The sequence below is a fragment of the Cavia porcellus genome, unplaced genomic scaffold (genome assembly GCF_034190915.1).
Source record: "Cavia porcellus strain 051 isolate PalLab524CR breed Dunkin Hartley unplaced genomic scaffold, mCavPor4.1 scaffold_12, whole genome shotgun sequence".
NCBI lineage: Eukaryota > Metazoa > Chordata > Mammalia > Rodentia > Caviidae > Cavia > Cavia porcellus.
In genome coordinates, this window is record NW_026947495.1 from 4,473,491 (window position 1) to 4,492,621 (window position 19,131).

A 19,131-nucleotide genomic window follows, 5' to 3' on the forward strand; every position below is an offset into this window, starting at 1 on the left:
ACTGAAAGGATTGAGCTGTGAGGCAAAGTACACAGACTGCCTCTGTCTTCCTCAAACTGCATTTCTAAGTTTTGTGAGACTACCACCTGAGAGAACCTCTGTTTATAGTCGACTGAAAGAGTTTGTAATTAAGTTACTTCCCTTTACTAGAAATAAAAAGTCTTGGAAATGCAGATTAAAAAATGCAGGTATCAAGTGTTGTGGATACAATTAAAAATATGTAGGAATTCAGTTTATGGTAACGTAGATCTTCAAATAAGTGAGGCAAGAATGATTTCAATCCTGTTGAAGAAAAAATGTCCTATGTTTGAGAAAAATCAACAGACCTCTCTGAAGCTACCAAACATATAAAAATGAACTTATGATAAATAATGTTGAGGTAAGATGGCACCTATCAACCACTGAGAAAATAGTTGAGTTCCTCCCTTAAGGGAGACCTGTGGTTTGGGGACATTGCTTCTCTGATTGCAGGACAGAATGCTTGTTTCATGTAAGGACTTAGAAAGATAGAGTTTTGAGATTTGCCAGCTTTCAAAATCAGCATGCTTATGCATGCAAACTTACTGCTGATTGGCTGGCTTTCAGCAATGTGTTTGGGGACATTTGCATAATGTCTGCCTTGAAAATTTGTGGCATCATTGATTGGAGGAATTTCACAAGATCATGACTGATTAAAATAGTGTTCAGTCTTTAAACAGATTCTACAAATAACCAAGTCCATAGTGAGGACAGGCTCTGAGCACTTGTCTCCAAGAAGATGCATAATGCTAAGTAAGCCCAGAGGTGGGGAAAGTGCTAGACACTTAGTATTTAGGAAACATAAACTAAAAGTACAATAGGATAATGCTTATACTTCATAAAGTTAAAAGTGTGGATCATTATAGATACTGGAAAAATGTAAAGGAACTAGAATCTTTATATATGTTATGGGAATGTAAAAATCACTTTGTAAAACAATTTGACAATGTATTAAAAAACTAAACGAAGGCTTTCATATGACCTGGCCTCTGTTTACCTGTGATAAATGAAAGCATGTGTCTGTATACTGATTTCCACAAAAATGTGGATACCAGATTTACTTGTGAATTTAAAAAAGTGGAAACAACAACATGATTTGTCAATAGAGAAAGGCAAAAATACCTGACTCTTTTTTGCAGTATTACTAAACAATGAAGATATAGCTATTGTTAATACAATCATATGGATAAATCTCAGTAAGTCAATAATAAAGACATAAAAGGGAACACACTGTATGCTTCTATATACTTCTAGAAAAAAATGTAACTTTGAATGGCATAAAAATTCACTTGTGTCGATGTCGCTCCCGGCCTGCAGGAAGAACACGCGACAGATTCTGATAGTGTGCAACCTTGCCTTTATTTGTCTCCACGTGGGCCCCGCGAGGCCTCCTCTCTGCCACCAGCCCTTTCTCGCCGGTGGACTTTTTCTATCTCTCTCGTGCTTCCTCTCGTGGCGGGAAAGGCATTCACTTTTATAGGGCAACAGTAGCCAATCAGTTCAAAGCGCGCGATGCGGGCTGACTGGCTAACATCAGCTGTTGCTAGGCAGACTATCTTACAGAGCGGGTTGTTTAAGTCGCCAGCACAATCAGGGGGCAGGAAGCAGGCGCCAACTTGACTCACTCGATGGGAGGGGCAATCTAGCTCAGGCTCCGCTCCCACCCACAGGCCCTACGTCCGCCAAGTAAGGCGACCGGTGTAGGCGGCTCCCAACATCTCCCCCTATTTTATTTACTTTGAATGAATGTATGCATCGCAGCCCGCCCTGGATCGAGTGCAGAGGCTTATGCCCTGTGTTGAGGCCCACCGTAGGCCCTTGGCTTGGACCCTGGTCGGCCGCCCCGGGTCCGCCAAGGCCTTGAGACCCTCGTCCTTTTTCCAGGGCCAGGAGTGAACTGGACGGAACCTGGATGCACATAGGCATGCACTCATGCCCCTCCGTGTGATCCCCTCGGAGAGGCATCTAGATCTGGTCAGATTCTAGTAATCCAGCGGCTTTCGTGCGCCATGGGGTAGGGCCTGGCTTAGGTCGAGTCATGCTGGGGAGGCACGCTCTTACCCGTCATTGACTCACCCACCCTGCTGTGTGGTGTCAATAGGGAAGGAGTGCGGAAGACCCGCCACATCTAGACCCGGTCGTAGGCCAGTCGAGCGAGCCATGCGTAGGCCTGGGGGGTCATTGTGCCCATCACGGGCTGCTGCCAGGGCCGCATGGGCAACCAGGTGTACTTGACGCCAGGCCGCCGCAAGGCGCCCATTAATAAATGATGTAACCCATCGGAGCAAGAATGGTCCTACAAGTAAGAACAGAAGCAAGGAGCACAGGGGACCTAACAATGGTAAAATATAGGGGAGCAAGCCATTCCAGGCTCCCCAAAAAGGGATTGTCCTGCAGTTCTTTTAGGGCTCATCTTGTTGTTGGGTCTGCGGTTGGCCTCTGGTGCAACAGGCCTGATCTTCAGTCGAGGGACTTGTCGCGTCAACCTCTCTGGGACCCACAGTGGTTTTCGTCCCGATTCCTGCAGAAAAACACAAACCGCGCCTCGGTTCCAGCTAACCACCGGATCCGGGCCCATCCATTGTCATGCCATAGATAACCACGCCTTTGGAGGCAGGCCTTGGCTTACTCCCCCTTTTTATTTTTTATTTTTTATTTTTTTTATTTTTGGTCTTTTTCGTTTTTTTTTTTTTTTTTTTTTTTTTAATATCGAACTCGCGATTGCCTGCTTACAAGGCAGGCGCTTATGCCGCTGAGCTAAATCCCCAGCCCCGTTTCCTCGACCGGCGTTTTTCTCAGCCTGCTCGGCAGAGTAGCCGCCCATGAAAATACCGTCCGCCCCGCGGCGCAAGTAGGACGGCGATCGCGACAGAGTGGAACGGGGCGTCACTTCCTGTGCCGGCTGAGAGAAGGGAGGGTTCCCTGTAGCGGCCTCTCGGCGGGGAGCCGCTTTTGGAGAAGAGCTCCAGGGCGGAGCGGATGGCTCTCTATCTCCTCCCCGCCAGAGGGCGCTCGGGGGCCCTTTTTCCTCTCTCTGCTTTTTTCGAGCGGCGTACGCACACAATTCGCAGCGCAACTCGGCATAGGAGTCAAGGCACGCATGTATCATTTCCCACAGGGGGCGAATAGCCGGCGAAATATCGCCTCCCAATTCCGCCGAGGCGAGGTCCCCGCCTAACTTCTCCCATGACGGCAGGTTTAAATGCCCCGTGGGTAAAAACCAGGGAGCCACCCTATCTATCTCTGCTATGAATAGTTCCAGTGTTTTTTGACCTACCCTGAGGTCTCTAGCTTTTAAAAGCTTCCTAAGGGCCTTTACCAAGGGCCGCACCTCCGCGCTCGGTAAATTACCCATCTCTAACCTCTAATGGCTGTAACTCACCGCGTGTGACTTAAAGAACCCATCACCTACGCGTGAGCCTGAGGGGAGTCTAAAAGCCCTGTAGGTGCGCGCCACCCAGAGCCCAGGCTTATCCCCAACTCACCTGTCCGGCAGCACCACGCTGGAGCATTGCACACCACCGCCGTGTCTCGGGGTTGATCAGTCCCCGTGCGGGTCACCAAATGTCGATGTCGCTCCTGGCCTGCAGGAAGAACACGCGACAGATTCTGATAGTGTGCAACCTTGCCTTTATTTGTCTCCACGTGGGCCCCGCGAGGCCTCCTCTCTGCCACCAGCCCTTTCTCGCCGGTGGACTTTTTCTATCTCTCTCGTGCTTCCTCTCGTGGCGGGAAAGGCATTCACTTTTATAGGGCAACAGTAGCCAATCAGTTCAAAGCGCGCGATGCGGGCTGACTGGCTAACATCAGCTGTTGCTAGGCAGACTATCTTACAGAGCGGGTTGTTTAAGTCGCCAGCACAATCAGGGGGCAGGAAGCAGGCGCCAACTTGACTCACTCGATGGGAGGGGCAATCTAGCTCAGGCTCCGCTCCCACCCACAGGCCCTACGTCCGCCAAGTAAGGCGACCGGTGTAGGCGGCTCCCAACAGATTTGTCGATAGAGAAAGGCAAAAATACCTGACTCTTTTTTGCAGTATTACTAAACAATGAAGATATAGCTATTGTTAATACAATCATATGGATAAATCTCAGTAAGTCAATAATAAAGACATAAAAGGGAACACACTGTATGCTTCTATATACTTCTAGAAAAAAATGTAACTTTGAATGGCATGAAAATTCACTTGTTTTTTTAAAATTCAGGCTTAGAAATTAAATATTTTACAAACTAGGCATCATTTTGTTGGTCATGTCCAGGCTTATTTTATAATTATTGTTGATCCAAGTAGAACTTCTTTCTTTGTCTCAGAATAAGCATGAAGCTCTCAGTCCTGAGTTTCACAAGGTCCAAAGTTTGGAAAGTGTTTTCTTTCTTTTCTTTTCTTGGTGCCAGCGATCAGACTCACCATCCCACACTTGCCAAGCAGGTGCTTACACTGTGGAGTTAAATCCGTGCCTTTGGGCAGCTTTTTTCTCTCAGCCATTCATTCCCTGCTGCCGGGGATCATTCTTCCTGCACTCTCTATAGCAGATGCTACCTTATTACTTCCGTCGTTTTGACTATTCTGACATCCAAAGTTCCCTAAAGCACTGTTTTCTACTCCTTTTTTAGTCCATTGATCTCATCACTTCCCTTTGAAATTTGATTTTTATGTTGGTAGGGCAATGTTTATCTGGTTTATTAAAGCATTGTATCCCTAAAAGAATACCTGGCAAATGACAAGAAGTTACATTACAAATTGACATAAGCACTGAAAAATTTACTTCTCACATACTTATAATATTCTCTTTTCTTCGATTCACTTCTAATGCACTGTTTTATCCCCCTTTTCACTGACATTGCTAACTTTTATCCACTGTTTACTTTGAGCATTAGAATTTTCTCCTTTTGAAAGTCCTCCAGAGCTCATGTGCCTAAATGTTCACCTCGAAAACTCCTAACTTTAAGCCTAACCCTAAAACCTAAGGGTCAGGACTTAAACAAAGCATTAGCACTGGTAGGTAACATATACAGGTAAAAAACCTTTCTCCATGTGTTTTTAAAATTGATTTGTCTCATTTACATTGGAGAAAAGATATTGTAGATCTATGACACTGGAGAAAAATTCATTATACATCAGACGGTATCACAGCTGCCAAATTCTATAAGGCCACGAGTTGATAGGGTAGTTTATTGGGGTTACCATCTGTGTAGGTATCAAATGTTTTTATGTAATATTGTATCTACTTGTATATTTGTAAAATACACACCCAATGCATGTGTATATATTGTATTATATTTTCTTTCCTGAAAAGATAGTACTTACCATTGTAGAAATAAATATGTTCAGTATTAAATGTTATGTGGTGGGAAATTCTTCCTAAACTTACATTCTGAGTCAGATGAAAGTTGGGGTACTGTCTTCTTCTTCTTCTTCTTCTTCTTCTTCTTCTTCTTCTTCTTCTTCTTCTTCTTTTTCTTCTTCTTCTTCCCCCCCTCCTCCTCCCACCCTCCTCCCCCTCCTCCCCCTCCCCCCCTTCCATTGCTGCCTAGCACATCCACAGCTATGGTGTGATGCTTGGCTCATGTGAGCAGTATCTCAATCCTGTACAGCACCTATGTTTCCAAAGAACCAGGGGTTCATAGCCATCTCACTTAGTATCACATGGCAAAATCTGGAGTTCTTTAAGCCAGGTCTGTAAAATCTTGATATGCAAAATTAGCTGTATTTGTAATTGGCTTTCCTGATGTGGCGTGTGTGTGTGTGTGTGTGTGTGTGTGTGTGTGTTCTTCTGCATAGTCTGTCTTCTCACTTTTTATTTATTGGCTTGTACTGGGGATTGCACTGAACAACATCTCCAACTTCTTTTTATTTATTTATTTTGTTTTATTTTGAGACAGGGCCTCACTGAGGTGCTAAATTTCACTGGCTGGGCTCTAACTACCAATCATCCTGCTTTAGCTTCCAAGACTGTTGAGATACAAGGAGAGTGCATAGTTCGTTTTTAAAGCATAAAATTAAAATCCAAAAAAACTGAAATCTAGCCAATAGGTTTCTTGATCAAGTCTTTACATCAGAGTTCCGCTGTGGGTCTGAACTGACTCCAGTCTTCTTGTGCTCATTAGCATCCCCAGATGGGCCAAATCAAGGAATCTCTCTGGCTTAGGAGGTACTGACCATGCTTACACTGGGCAGGTCAGAGCTCTGGGGCTCAGTGAGCTGATACCTGATTTTACCTGGCTTATCATGGCATCTGAACCACCAGCAAGTGGAATACTCTGGGAGTTGAGCTAAAATGCTAGAAATTTTGCTCATATGTCAGGCAAAACTGGATATATGATTACTTTTTAAAGACATTCTACTTGACATGGTAAAATTTTGAAATATTTTATGAACAAATATATGCTAATACATTTGAACTTGTGGCATTTCAAACAATAGCTTAAGTATAGGATCCCTAAACAGAAGGTATGGAAGTGCTTGGCCTTTTTCAAAGATTCAGGTTTGGAATTCAGGAAGCCAAATGTCACCAAATATCTGAAGGCAACATTTGACTTAGATTCTCGATATTGTCTTTCAGTGTTCCAAGTTCTGCAGACCAAAGGCAAAAAAGAAATAATTTTACATTCCATGCAAATATCAAAGAGCTTAAAATGTTATGTTTGTAAAGCTGAATTATACAGTTGACATAGATCAGTGTCAAGTTTGTAGAAGCCTCAAACTGATATATGGACAATGGCAAGTGTCCTCCCTTGAAACAAGTATAAAAGGTGCTGCAAATTCCAGCACTCGTCTTTTAGGAAGAAGTTGAAATTTCCATGCTATTAAAGAAAGGTAAGACGCATTTAAATCATACTCAGACATAGTGTATCTTCATTGAATGCCAAAGTTTAGCTCATTTTCTTGTCCATGGGTAAAGCAATTGCTAGGGTATCCTAACAAACCCAGACAAAGTAATTACAGGGGTCCACCAGACTTAATATTTGCATCAATGTATTATCAACTAACAAGATCAGATTAATACATAAAATTGATTCATTAGTGGGTAGTTTAGGAAAAACTGACACTCACTAAAAAATTAATTTACTGAAAAAGAGGAAACATGCATTTATAAAAGTTAATGAATGTCTAATAACCTTTAATTAAATATGTAAGAATTAAAAATACATGAGATGAGCAATATATTCATTATAATTAAATTAAAATGCTGACAATTGTAGAAGTGGTAGATGTTATTTTTCAAGGAAAGAATACTTTTAGTAAAAATTTAATCTTAAAAAGACTGTGAGTAGTCCTCAACTTTCTGAACCCTTTTGTGGTGAGATAAATCCCCAGTGGTAAATTAAGCTCTATGATCCCCTTCATAAAGAATAAAGTAGGTAACTTTAAAATCAATGTGAAATTAGGTGTTCCACACAAACTAACAGATGCACATATGAAATTAAACCTATAGCTGTCCCTGTACCAACTCAGACCAGAGTCATTAAAAGTGTCCTGCAATAGTGGACTCATACGTCATCATTTCTTCAAAAACAACTGACACAGTTGGATATTGATAGTCTAATGTTAGAAGAAAACTTCAGGAAGTCACACATCACTGTCGTGTCCCTAGAGATGTAACAGAAAATGACCCCTTTCCTTGCCCAGGCCAGTACGCTGCAGTTGCACAGGTAACAGCTTCTGCTACAGTGCGGGTTGCATGTGTCTCTTAAAAATGGCTGCTCACTGTGATTTCATAGCTGGTCACTATAATGCTTACAGTAGGAACCAAGTAAAGATAGCCAGGCACTCTGCCTTTGTACTTCCCTTTGCAGACCCCATAAAACCTCCCTTCTGGAGTCTTTGGAGACTGATATTTTGAGGAACAATTGATTCCTATCAGTGCCTTAAGTAGCTCTGCCTCCAAATCCTATGTGCCATTTTGGTGTTTCTGTTTCTGTAGCATCTAGAGAATATTGACTATACTGCTCTCGTAGGTCACTGGTTGCGGCCCTCGTGGGTGGAGCAAGGACCTTTCTGGGTCCTACTGGGAGGACACAACCTCAAAATTAATCAAAGCCCCTTGGAAATCTGGAGGAAGATTCTTGGCTCTCTGCTTAAGCATCTCACATCAGACCCTAGGGAAGAAGACACAGTATATCTGTTTGGCTGTTTCTGGTAAGATTCCTGGGGACACCCCAGTTAGCTTGTCTGTCAGTCTTGCTCAGTTTGAGAAGAAGGAAACTGATCAAGGGAAAAGGGTTGGAATGTTTAACTTCTGAGTGTTTATAAAATGACTATGTGAATAAGTGGAACAGACAGCATACGCAGTAGGCTGCTCCATTTGTGCACCACCAAGACTGGGAAGCACTGGTCGTGATAGCTGATTGGGTCTCCACCTGTGGTTCCATGGTAATCAACAAATGGCAAAATGAAGAAATCACAGACTCTTTAGCTAAGGTCTAGCTAAGCACCTTCAAAAGGCATTGCCAGGCCATCTAAATGGTCTCTCTCTCTGAGAGACACCCATTGTTTGTCTGTTTTGTCATCATTCAGTAGAATACAACACACATGTAGGAAGTCAGAGATTGGAATTAATTAGTCATAACCCACAGTCCCTGACTACAGGAAGAAGGGATTTTCTGGTGATTAAATGAAACTTCTTATTGCATCTCAAAAACAAACAAACAAACAAACCAAAGGAGAAAAGAGATCTAGTTTTCCTGAGAATCCCACCTTGGCCCTCTTCTTCACCACTGCAGTTGCTTCCAAAGGTTTCACACACGTGTACACAAACCCAACTCTCGACTCATTTAGTTTCAAGCCAATTGAACTGGCTCCAGCTCACCATTGCCTGCATATGCCCATAGAGGCCCTCTGCCCTGAGCCTTCTGCTTCAAGGCTGTTCCTATGCAGTCAGGTGGCATCATCTAATGCCCACTCAAGATGGCTGTCAGAAATTTCTTCTGAGTTCTACATCTTGACAGGAAAATTTGGACTATCAGCCCTGATGAATGAATTGGCATGGCCTTCCCAAAGGTTGCCTCACCTAGAAATGAACCTAGGTGAGTGCTTTTCAAAGACATCAAAAGGAGGGCCAAAACCCATCAACCACTGCTGCCCAAAAACCCGATGAACGAAAAACAGCCGATGTCACAGAAAATCCATTCTGAGTGATTGCCAACCCTCTAGCTATGAGTTATAAGTGCTATGGTTACAAAAAGTAAATGCCCCTTCGATCTGCAGGACACAAAGTGACCTAACTATTCAGGCTTACCTCATTCTGAACCTCATCTCACCCTATTGGGCCTGAATGGATAGCACAGGCTGAACTCCATCAAACTGGGAACACTCAGTAATCATAAAAGTCAGGGGAAAACTTTGACTTTCCTGGTAAACATTGGAACTGACCTCTCTGCCTTCAAAATTCCCTTGGTCAAAAAGTTACCATCACTGGGACAACTGGAACTCTTATCTTTCACCCCATCTGCTAAGCACAGACTTACAACCTGGGAGGTCATATGACCAAATATAAATTCCTGCCACCAAGCCAGTCAGTCTCCCTTTCATTTAACCCTGCACTTTCCCCCAAAGCACTAGGATGCCTGCATAAGCCTGAAGCAGTTAACCAGAAATCCCAAAATTCTGAAAACTTTCCTACTAGAGGGATAAGACAAAGACTTGCCTCTGGGCCTGGTCATCAACCATGCCTCCTCACTGTGATCCCCCACCCCCAGCCTTTCAGACATAGTAGAAAGCACAACAGGCATCCAGCTACACAGCAGTCTGAGATCTTGATGAACTGTTAACCTCACTGTTATCTGCAGTTCCCAATCCACACAACTTTTTTGGATGTTACTGCCAGATGCCATCTGGCTTACATATCTAGATTTATTTACTTATTTATTTACTTACATGTCTAGATTTAAAAGGTGTCTTTGTCTGCTTGCAAGCTGCTCCCTTCAACTGAGGAAATCCTGAGATAAAGACAACTCAGACTCAGACTCACAAGATTAAAAACTCTAGCACTATTTTTGGAGAGGCTTTAACAACAGATTTGGCCAAGCCATCAGCACCTTTTTTCTGAGACAACCTATTTCTCTGTCCTTCTTGCTCAAGAAAAAATGATAAACCAGCAAACTGCTAAAATGCCTCTCCTGCCTAAAGCCAGTTCAAGATCTTCAAGCTGTTAATGCCAACGTGAATGCCCTCCATAGAAATTGCCTCAGTATATCTGTCTGGACCTGTCTTCTGTATTTGATTGGCTCCTGTCAGCCAGCCCCTTTTGCTTTTAAATAAAAATGCCCCATTCCTGAACTCAGAAGTCAACTACCTGAACTCCGTCTCCCAGATGTTCCAAAATTTTTATGCCCTCTTTGGGCACATAGTTGACCTCGCTAGTTGACCTCACTAGTTACACTTCTGCTTAACTTGTTACACTGAAGCTGCATGTTAGAAAGACACAAAAGCTCTGCTACAGTATCTGACAAAACTGGTTATAAGAAAAAAAAAACCCTGTAAATTTCTTGGAGCTACTGGCTTCTATAAAATCTGAATCCTCCAGTTCACAAAAACAGTGATGTGATTACTCAGATTGCCAGCCCCTGAGAGTGCCCAATGACCTACCTGTGTGAACACTTGGATCTGGTTGCTAAGGGTTGCTTCCCCTCTTTGCCTCTGTGCTCTAACAGCCAGTGTCCTTCTGGTCAAGAAAATTGACAAGGCCAATTGGAACATCTGGGAGACTGAGTTCAGGCCAAGAAGTAACTTTCCAGGCATCACATGCTGTATTGGACCTCATGAATAAGTGTAGACCACTGCATATGCTGAGTATATCCTATTCATAGATAAGAGTAGCTCTGTCAGGAATGAAGTCTGACAGGCTAGATATGCTATGTTCACCTTGGACAAAGCTATTCTGGACAAAGCTCTCCTGCACAGATAATTGGCACAGCAAACTGCTTCTTGCTGTTGTTTGGAAATTTACCACCAAGGATGCCAAAATAATTTGCACTCAATCCAATTCAGAGGCTTAAACCACTACTAGGGATCCAATAGACTAAAACACTAACTCCAGTCTTCAAAACTTTATCTGGTATTCTCAAAAGATCCATCTTAATCAGAGCCAGAGCTGCCCACTCTGTATGTTCTGCAAGCTCAAGCCACAGGGCTGGTACCTGTATCCCCCACAGTTGGTTCAGGCTTCAGCATGTGTGTCATCAGTCCTGACCTCCACTTAGCATGACTTAGTGCTCATCTGAACCTACTCAGGATGGCTAAGAGAACAAAAGTTTACAGGGTCCTGATGTGAAAGGTCATCCCCAGATAAGGTCTACCCTTGATTATTGGACAGGCATGTATTTGTAGCAGAGATAATTCAAAAACTGACAGAACTATTAAAGATTAAATAAAATTTACATAAGCATCAGGTCACAAGCTCTAAAAAGTTAAAGGAATAAAACATAACCCTACAGCAATCCCTCGTAATCAGTTCCATAAAGTTTGGCTAAAAGACCAGCTGTTGTTACTCCTGCACATATATATATAACCCAGGTGCATATTAACTACTTCTACAAGTTTTATAAACCCAGCCTAAGAGCCACTGGAGAATTTATCTGTCTCTAAAGAGACAACATACTCAAAGTCCTGCTCTGTTCACTCCAGAAACTGAGCAGTCCACACACAGCTGAAGCCTGAAGACACTGTACACAGGATTGTCCCATACTTATTTCCCTTGATTTTCGTGTCTTTTCAGATTGCTGACCCCAGTCCTTCCTTCCCACCCCCCTTGCTAGCTGTGCATGTGGCCTTAGTTCTATGGGTGATTGCCCCAAGAGACTGCAAAGTAATCAATAAGGTCCTCATAAATGGTAAACATTTGACAAGCATCCAAGGCATACTGGACACTCTCTAAGATCAGATGACCTCCTTCACTCCTTAGTCAGAGTCAACTTAAGGGAAAACTCTATAATAAGGGAAACAAAGCACAAATTCCTGGTGGTAAAACTTTCAGTCTTGGGGACCTTGTCTAAGGCCCATCTTAAGACCACTGATGACTGTAATGTTATTGCTTCTTGTTGGATCTTAGCTTAAAAGATCACATGTAAAAGAAACATGCCGTGTCTTAATTACTTCTTACTCATTGCTGTGACAAAATACCCAACTCCCAAAGTTAGGGAAGGAAAGGTTTATTTATTACAGTTCATGGAGGTTTCAGTCCAGCCTCAGCAGGCTCCAAGCAGCAGGGTGGCATGGCGGGTTTCTATTCATGGCCTGTTGCAAACAGCAAAGCACAAAGCTAGAGAGAGAGACACTTTCGTCTCACCAATATATTGTTTTCTAGCTTTACCCCTGGGCACGTGAAACACTTACACCACCAATCCAACCACTAGACAACGAACCAATCACAAATGCTAGATTTGGTCATGTCCATAATTGCATGAGGCGTGGAGGCCACTGACATAAATCATGACACCCAGCAAAGGTTTGACAGGGAAACCAAGAAAAGAAGGAAAATGTAACAAATAATGGCCCCCCACACATACCCAGCCAGTATATTTCAGTTTCTTAATTGCCCAGATAATAATTCTCATTGAGGTTCTGATTGTTCCTGTCTCTTAGAAGTAGCTGGCCACTATGATGCATATTTTAAGAACCAATCAAAGACAGCCATGTATATGCTTTTGTACTTTCCCTTTTAAGCTTCATAACTTCCCTGAATGAGCCTGAAAGGCCTGATACTTTGAGGAACAATTGATTCCTACTCAGGTACTGTCCAACGTTAAATAAATCTGCCTCCAAATCCTGGGTGTTGTTTTGGTGTCTCTGTTTGCTGTAGCAGCGGCACTGGAAGTTCAACAAGTGCTCTCAAATATCAGAGCCAGTTTCTGGGTGAAACGTTGCATGTTCATCAACAGATAGGTGGGTGAAGAAAATGTGGTATTTATGCATAATCAATTATTACTCTGCCATGAAAAGGATAATCTTAAGACATCTGTGGGAAAACGGATGCACCTTGAAACCTTATTAAGTGAAACAACTCAGACATACAAGCTTAAATATAGTGTTTTCTCTTATATGAAAAACTCTCTCTCATATGTACTTATATTTATGACAGTTAATGAGAATAGGGAGAGACAGAGACAGAGACAGAGATTGTAATCTAGCAAGATTATGTATCTAAAAGTGTACCTTGATTTAGTACAATTGTCTTACATATTTTATATGTTGTTTGACCTATTAGTCTGGTTTTTAGTCTGTATATATGATAATTAACTTTATAATTTCTTGTAAGATAAATAAATGAATCTGATACTAAAAAAATAAAAGACAGTTGAGAGAAGGTTAAAAGAAAGAATCAAAATGTGTTATGTGCATATAATAATTCCTTAGAGTGAATGTAATCATTACAGATTGCAACCATGTACTATTGAAAGAAAGAAAGAAAGAAAGAAAGAAGGAAGGAAAAGAAAGAAAGAAATTGTATTTTGACATGGCTTAGTGGGTATGCTGTCCAAAGAAATGTGGCCTAGTTTTTAAAAGTTAAATTTATGTTAAAGAATGGTCCATGTCAGAAAGGGATGCTAATCATCTCAGAAGCAAGAGACTTGTGCACTGGTTACTAATGATGAATTAATGTTAATGACTCCTGTTTGGTGCTTCCAGCTCAGCCTAATTAATGAGCTGCTTCCAAAGCACTGGGACTCTGCAACAGTGGTTGCTTAAAAAATGTAATACTGTTGAAGGAAAAAATAGCCAAACAATGTTCTCTTCCAGATCATTAGCATCGGAGTGAGTAAATAACAACAGCAAAAAAAAGGGAAACAAAGTTCTGAATATATTCTGATGCTTCATCTGGGATTAATTAAGTAGCAACTCATTTATAATAATAAAACGTTACTTCTGAGAAAACAACCTTTTAATTCATAGCCATTTTAGACACAAGGGTGAGCATTATCGTTGGCAAAATGTGTATTTCAATATTTCTTCATCATGAGCAAAATAAATAGCTTTGATACCTTTCAACTGAAATAACAGCAACTCTGATTGACCCTGGTAAGATACTGAGGCAAAATCATCTACTAATGACTTTCAGTTTTCATAATAGTAAGAATGTTCTGGAAAGAGGAAACCTCAGGACAGAGTCAGGTTTTCCATTTACACACAGTAGCATGGGATTCATCTGAACAGCTCCAGGGAACTGCAGCACTGCATGCCCTAACTCACACCTGAGCACTGTTATACAAAGTACCATCATCTACCACCATCCTATCTGTGCTTAAAATGGTTAGCTTCCTGAAACCATGTTTCTAAAAGTGAAATTAAATAATTCACAGAATATTTATGTGTGCAGTCCCACTGTCATGTTATAATCTCTCTTGAATTTCTCCTTTCTTTCACTTGCCAGAACTTTCTCATCCTAATACAAACTTCCTGCCGTCTCTTGGTTTTTATACTTCACATCTTTTAGCTTATTGAATTTATATTTTTCAATTTCAGGCAACAAAATCTGTTAAAATCATAATAGTTACATGTATGCTCTCTTATTTGACCCAAACACTTTACAATCAAAGAAAAACTGGAGATATATTGAAATTATTCTAGATTTGTTCAAGTAATTGTTATGATATTTTATGCATAGTTTTGTATGATTTTACTAAAAACCACAGTAAGTACAAGGCTTCAGCTTTATCTTATATTTTATGTAAATACAATTAATGGATCTGTTTCCTATTTAAGAATTTTAAAAATGTCTTTATGCAAATTAAAACATGTATTTTTCAGTATCATCAGTTAGTTCTTGAAACCAGCAGAAAGAATTGAAACATTTCCTAAAAGAATGAGAAGTCTAGTTCTCTAATTGAGATGATGGAAAACTAATCCTCGCACATGAGTGGGTCACTGTAATAGTTTAAGAATTTTATGGTCCTCTAGAATATTCCCTGGATCCTGAACTCCAGTTTAGAAAACCCGTTTAACTTATTTTTCCTCTGATTTTTTCAGGTATGTTGACCACCATAAAGCCAACTAGCAAGCAAAGGGATTTTTACAGAGATTTTCTGATGAGATCTTATTATAAATGATTTGTCCTCTTTTTTGAAATCATGGTGGATCAGTGGCTGCCTTTCTTCCATGGAAATCTGGACAGCAGAAAAGAAAATCTTGAAAGTACTTACAGCTGGTAAAGCAAAAAGGGACATATTTGTTTGCTTCAGGAGTTTCCTTTCCACAGAAGGCCAAGAAATATGTGACTATTTTTCCAGGACCAAATGTGGATTTTAGCAAAAGAAAAAGCTGGCCCAAATCCATTTAAATACTTCCCTGGAACACTATGAGAGAGGGGGAAATGGTCCTCCAGTCAACATTTGAGATGTGAGAGGTTTGAGAACCTGAGTGGCGGAGCTCAGGGCCAGATTCCTCAAAGACACTGAGAAAGCACCAATGTTAGACTTCTCTGATGCTTCACATGAGTTCTACCAAACTCCTCTGTTCTCCTCTCAGAGTTTCAGTGATAAGATGCCCATACGTGTCAAGGAGCTCACTGCAGCTGGTGTATCAGGGACCACTTCATTTTATCTCAGGTCATTGCCGTTGTCCATCTGGGCTTTTCTATCACACTGCAATAGAAACTCGCTAGTGCTTATCCCAGCTCAACTTGCAGCACCAAATGAGTTAAAGTGCCATGATACAAACTTCTGACTTTGGAATGAAAGCAGAGAGAACAAAGAACAAATTCTTTCTCTCTGAATCACTGATTCAACAGCTCCTCAGCAGGCTGCCTAGCACTGAATACCCGGTCAACCCCAGATTGACCAACTTGGTACCACGTAATAATTCAGGTTCTTCCTCTTGCTTATTTCACTGTCCCTGTCCCTCGTGGTGCTCTGAGGCCACATGCTCCAGTACATCATGCAACTTCCACTTTCTGAGAAACCAGAGCTGACACATCATCATTGAAGAAAGAAGACTCTTAAGTCTGCACGGAATTATCCAAATGCTGTGGCTCTGTCTTAATACACACCACTGCCTACTTCTTCAGTAATGAGCATCCCTAGTTCAAACTAATTACTGAAGGAAGAGACAACCAAGAAAAAGAAAGTGTCATGCCAAACTGGCCAATTACTACAGCTGAGCTGGGAAAAGTAAAATGATTCAACATTAAATCCACAAAGACATGTCAATCTTCCATAAACCTGGAAATTCTGATGCCCACGTCGATACCAAAATTGTTTTTTAAACATAAGTGGAGAACTGCCCAATACTTAAAGAGTGCAAAGAAAGGAAAGAACAACTGGGATGGGAAAAGGAGAAAAAGAAGAAAGGAAAAGATTGTATGTATGTAGGTGTACATATACAAATGCATGTGCATATATATTCTTTTTGCAAGATAGATAACTATTACTAATGTCTGTTGGTCCATCAAAAAGAACAATTTTTCTTGTTACTGTTTGATCATTTTTATGCCTAGATCTTGTAACCTGAACAACTACTTCTAAGATAACAATATGCAATATATTAACTAGTATTAATTTCCTACTATTTTTTGAAATTCTGTATAATTTCTATCTTTCTTCTTGTTTTGCTTTTTTAAAAAAATAAAAAGAATCCCCCCCAACCTTTCATCCAGGGCCATGATGGCTATGCCACTGGATACATCTTTAAGGGGCAGCTACTTGAGAAAAGAATTGCAAGTTTGATCCCAGCCTGGGAAACTTAGTGAGATTTTGCTGCAAAATAAAAAATATTGTTACAGAACAGGCTGAGAATGTAGCCCAGTGCAAAGATCTGGATTCACTAACCCCCTCCGCCGCTTCATCCCAAGGCAGCAGAAAAGTGTTCCATTTTCTCATATGACATTGATGACGTTTTCTCAACATATAGGTTACCTGGCAGTGGATGAGTCATCTGAAACTTTTGCGATTTTGAGTAGTTATAGTTTAAGAATATGATACATGTACTTCACTTCACTAAGATCATGGCAAATAAGATCACATAGATATAAGGAAGTGGCGATTTGCTATGGATGATCATTCCTAGTATTCTCCTTTCTCCAGACATTTGGTTTTGTAATTCTTTGATCTGATAGTAACACTGAAGAATTACTCAGAAGGTCAGTCCATGAACTAAATGAAGAAGTAGTCAAGGTGTAGAAATGGGCTGAGGTTGAGATTCACCCATGTTTGGTTACTAAGCAGTAACATGCTTCATATTCAGCGACATGGGCTTGAAATCTGAGCCCTCTCTCTAAGTACCCGAAGAAAAGGATGCTAAACCTAGTTTAAAGCTACTTTTCATCACATCTTGAATTCCTCCTAGTTTAAAGCTTCAATTTGTGTTTACATATTAGATCAAGTAGGCAAGGCAGCAAACACATAAGCAAAGACGAGGCACCAAGTACGGATGTTAACGGAGGTTTTTCACGGCTTTGCTCCTCTGTATCATCTGTGATGCCCCATGACAAAGTTCTAGCGACTCCACAATTAAAAGAAGCGTAGATAGACTCAAGAGTACAAGGTAGTGTGTTACAACTCTAAGTGAACAGCCAGGAGTACTGTGGTGGTTAACAATTGGTAGTGAACTTAACATCCAGCTGAACTGAATCAGCATGGTGCTGAGTGTCGATGGCCCACCTGAGGATTGTTACCAACATAAAAACGAGAACTAGAGAGGAAGAAGTAATGTGGCTGGTTCTCCTGGTTGTTGCTCGTTCTGGTGCTGTTGGTTCTCATATTGGAACTTGTCATGCTGGCTTTCCTAATACCAACACAGCTGTTCTCATCATCGGAGGAGCTCAAGGCTTCGTTGTCACTGAGGATGACTGTGGTACTTTGTGGGGCATGGAGGGGCTCTTGTCCTTATTTTGAGCATCGTGGCTCCAGTGCAGAACCCTCAGCCTATAGGCACAGATCCTTCAGCCTGCTCATGCAGACTTTCTGGCTTCCACTGCAGACCTGCGGGTCTTTCCAGTGAAGATCTGTGCAACAGACTTGTATGAGTCATTGTTGCGGGCTCCAGGCCTCCAGTGGACTTGTGGGGGCATTTTCAAGGGCTCGAGGTCATCAGCTGGACTCCTGCAGCATATTGCCATGGGATCCAGGCCCTCAGCTGAGTTCTTTGGGGTCTTTAGTGTGAGGACAGATTTCCTGCACGTTTCATGCTTAAGTCTTTGGGTGACTATTATAAAATAATACTATAAATTGTGTCCTGTATTAAATTGTTTTCCTTGAAGACCCTGACTAGGACAAATACCAACATCCCTATCAACTCTCCTTCTCCTTAAAAAGAGACTCATATAACAGAAGAACACGATACATGGAATTGTAGGATACAGGAAGGACCAAGGAATTTAGCATGGCTACGTTTGCTCCATATTTTACTCCATGTTTCAAACTAACTACGCATGACAAGAATGATGGCAAAGATGTACATAGAAACCATACTTCATTTTCCAAAGTTCAGTCCTTCTGTATTCATCAGTCAGATAAAAATAGAAAAATGTTGGTGAGAGAGGAGAAAAGGAGAGAGGGAGAGAGAAAGGGAGACAGAAGGCGAGGGAGAGGGCGAGAGAGAGATTCCGTATTTTAGCATCCCTCTCTGATCTTGGGTGGCTATCTTCATTCTTCCCTGGCCCCACAAATTATGAGTTTTTCTCTAGCACTTGTTTCCATGAGTAAAATGAAACGTTCGCACAGGAAGATCTCCTAGACGTCCCCATTCCAGGAAGGCTTTCCACTAAAAACTAGGTCCTCGCTGGGCGAGCTAGACCCCCAGAAGAAAGGCGGCCCGCGCCGGCTGGCCGGCAGGTGGCGCGGTGTGCGGAGGAGCAGCGCCCTCCCCGGGCTGTGGGCTGTGGTCCCCGCGCTCCGGGCTCGCGCCGCGGCCGCCGGCCGGGTTCTGGGGTCCGCGGGCTCCTGCGCTGCGGGACTTGCTGCAGAACACAGTCGCAGCACGGCGCAGCAAGCTCGGTTCTAGTTGTTCACACGTTTTCTTCTTTGAACCCGGGCTTCCTTGACTTCTTGTGGGAGCCGGGTTGGCCTGCAGGGCTGGTAACCCACGCTGTGTCGGAGCGGAGAGGAGGACGGAGGCTGCGAAGGCGCCCTGCGTGGACCTGGGTCTGCAGCCAGGCAGGCGGGCGTGGGTAACGTGTGATG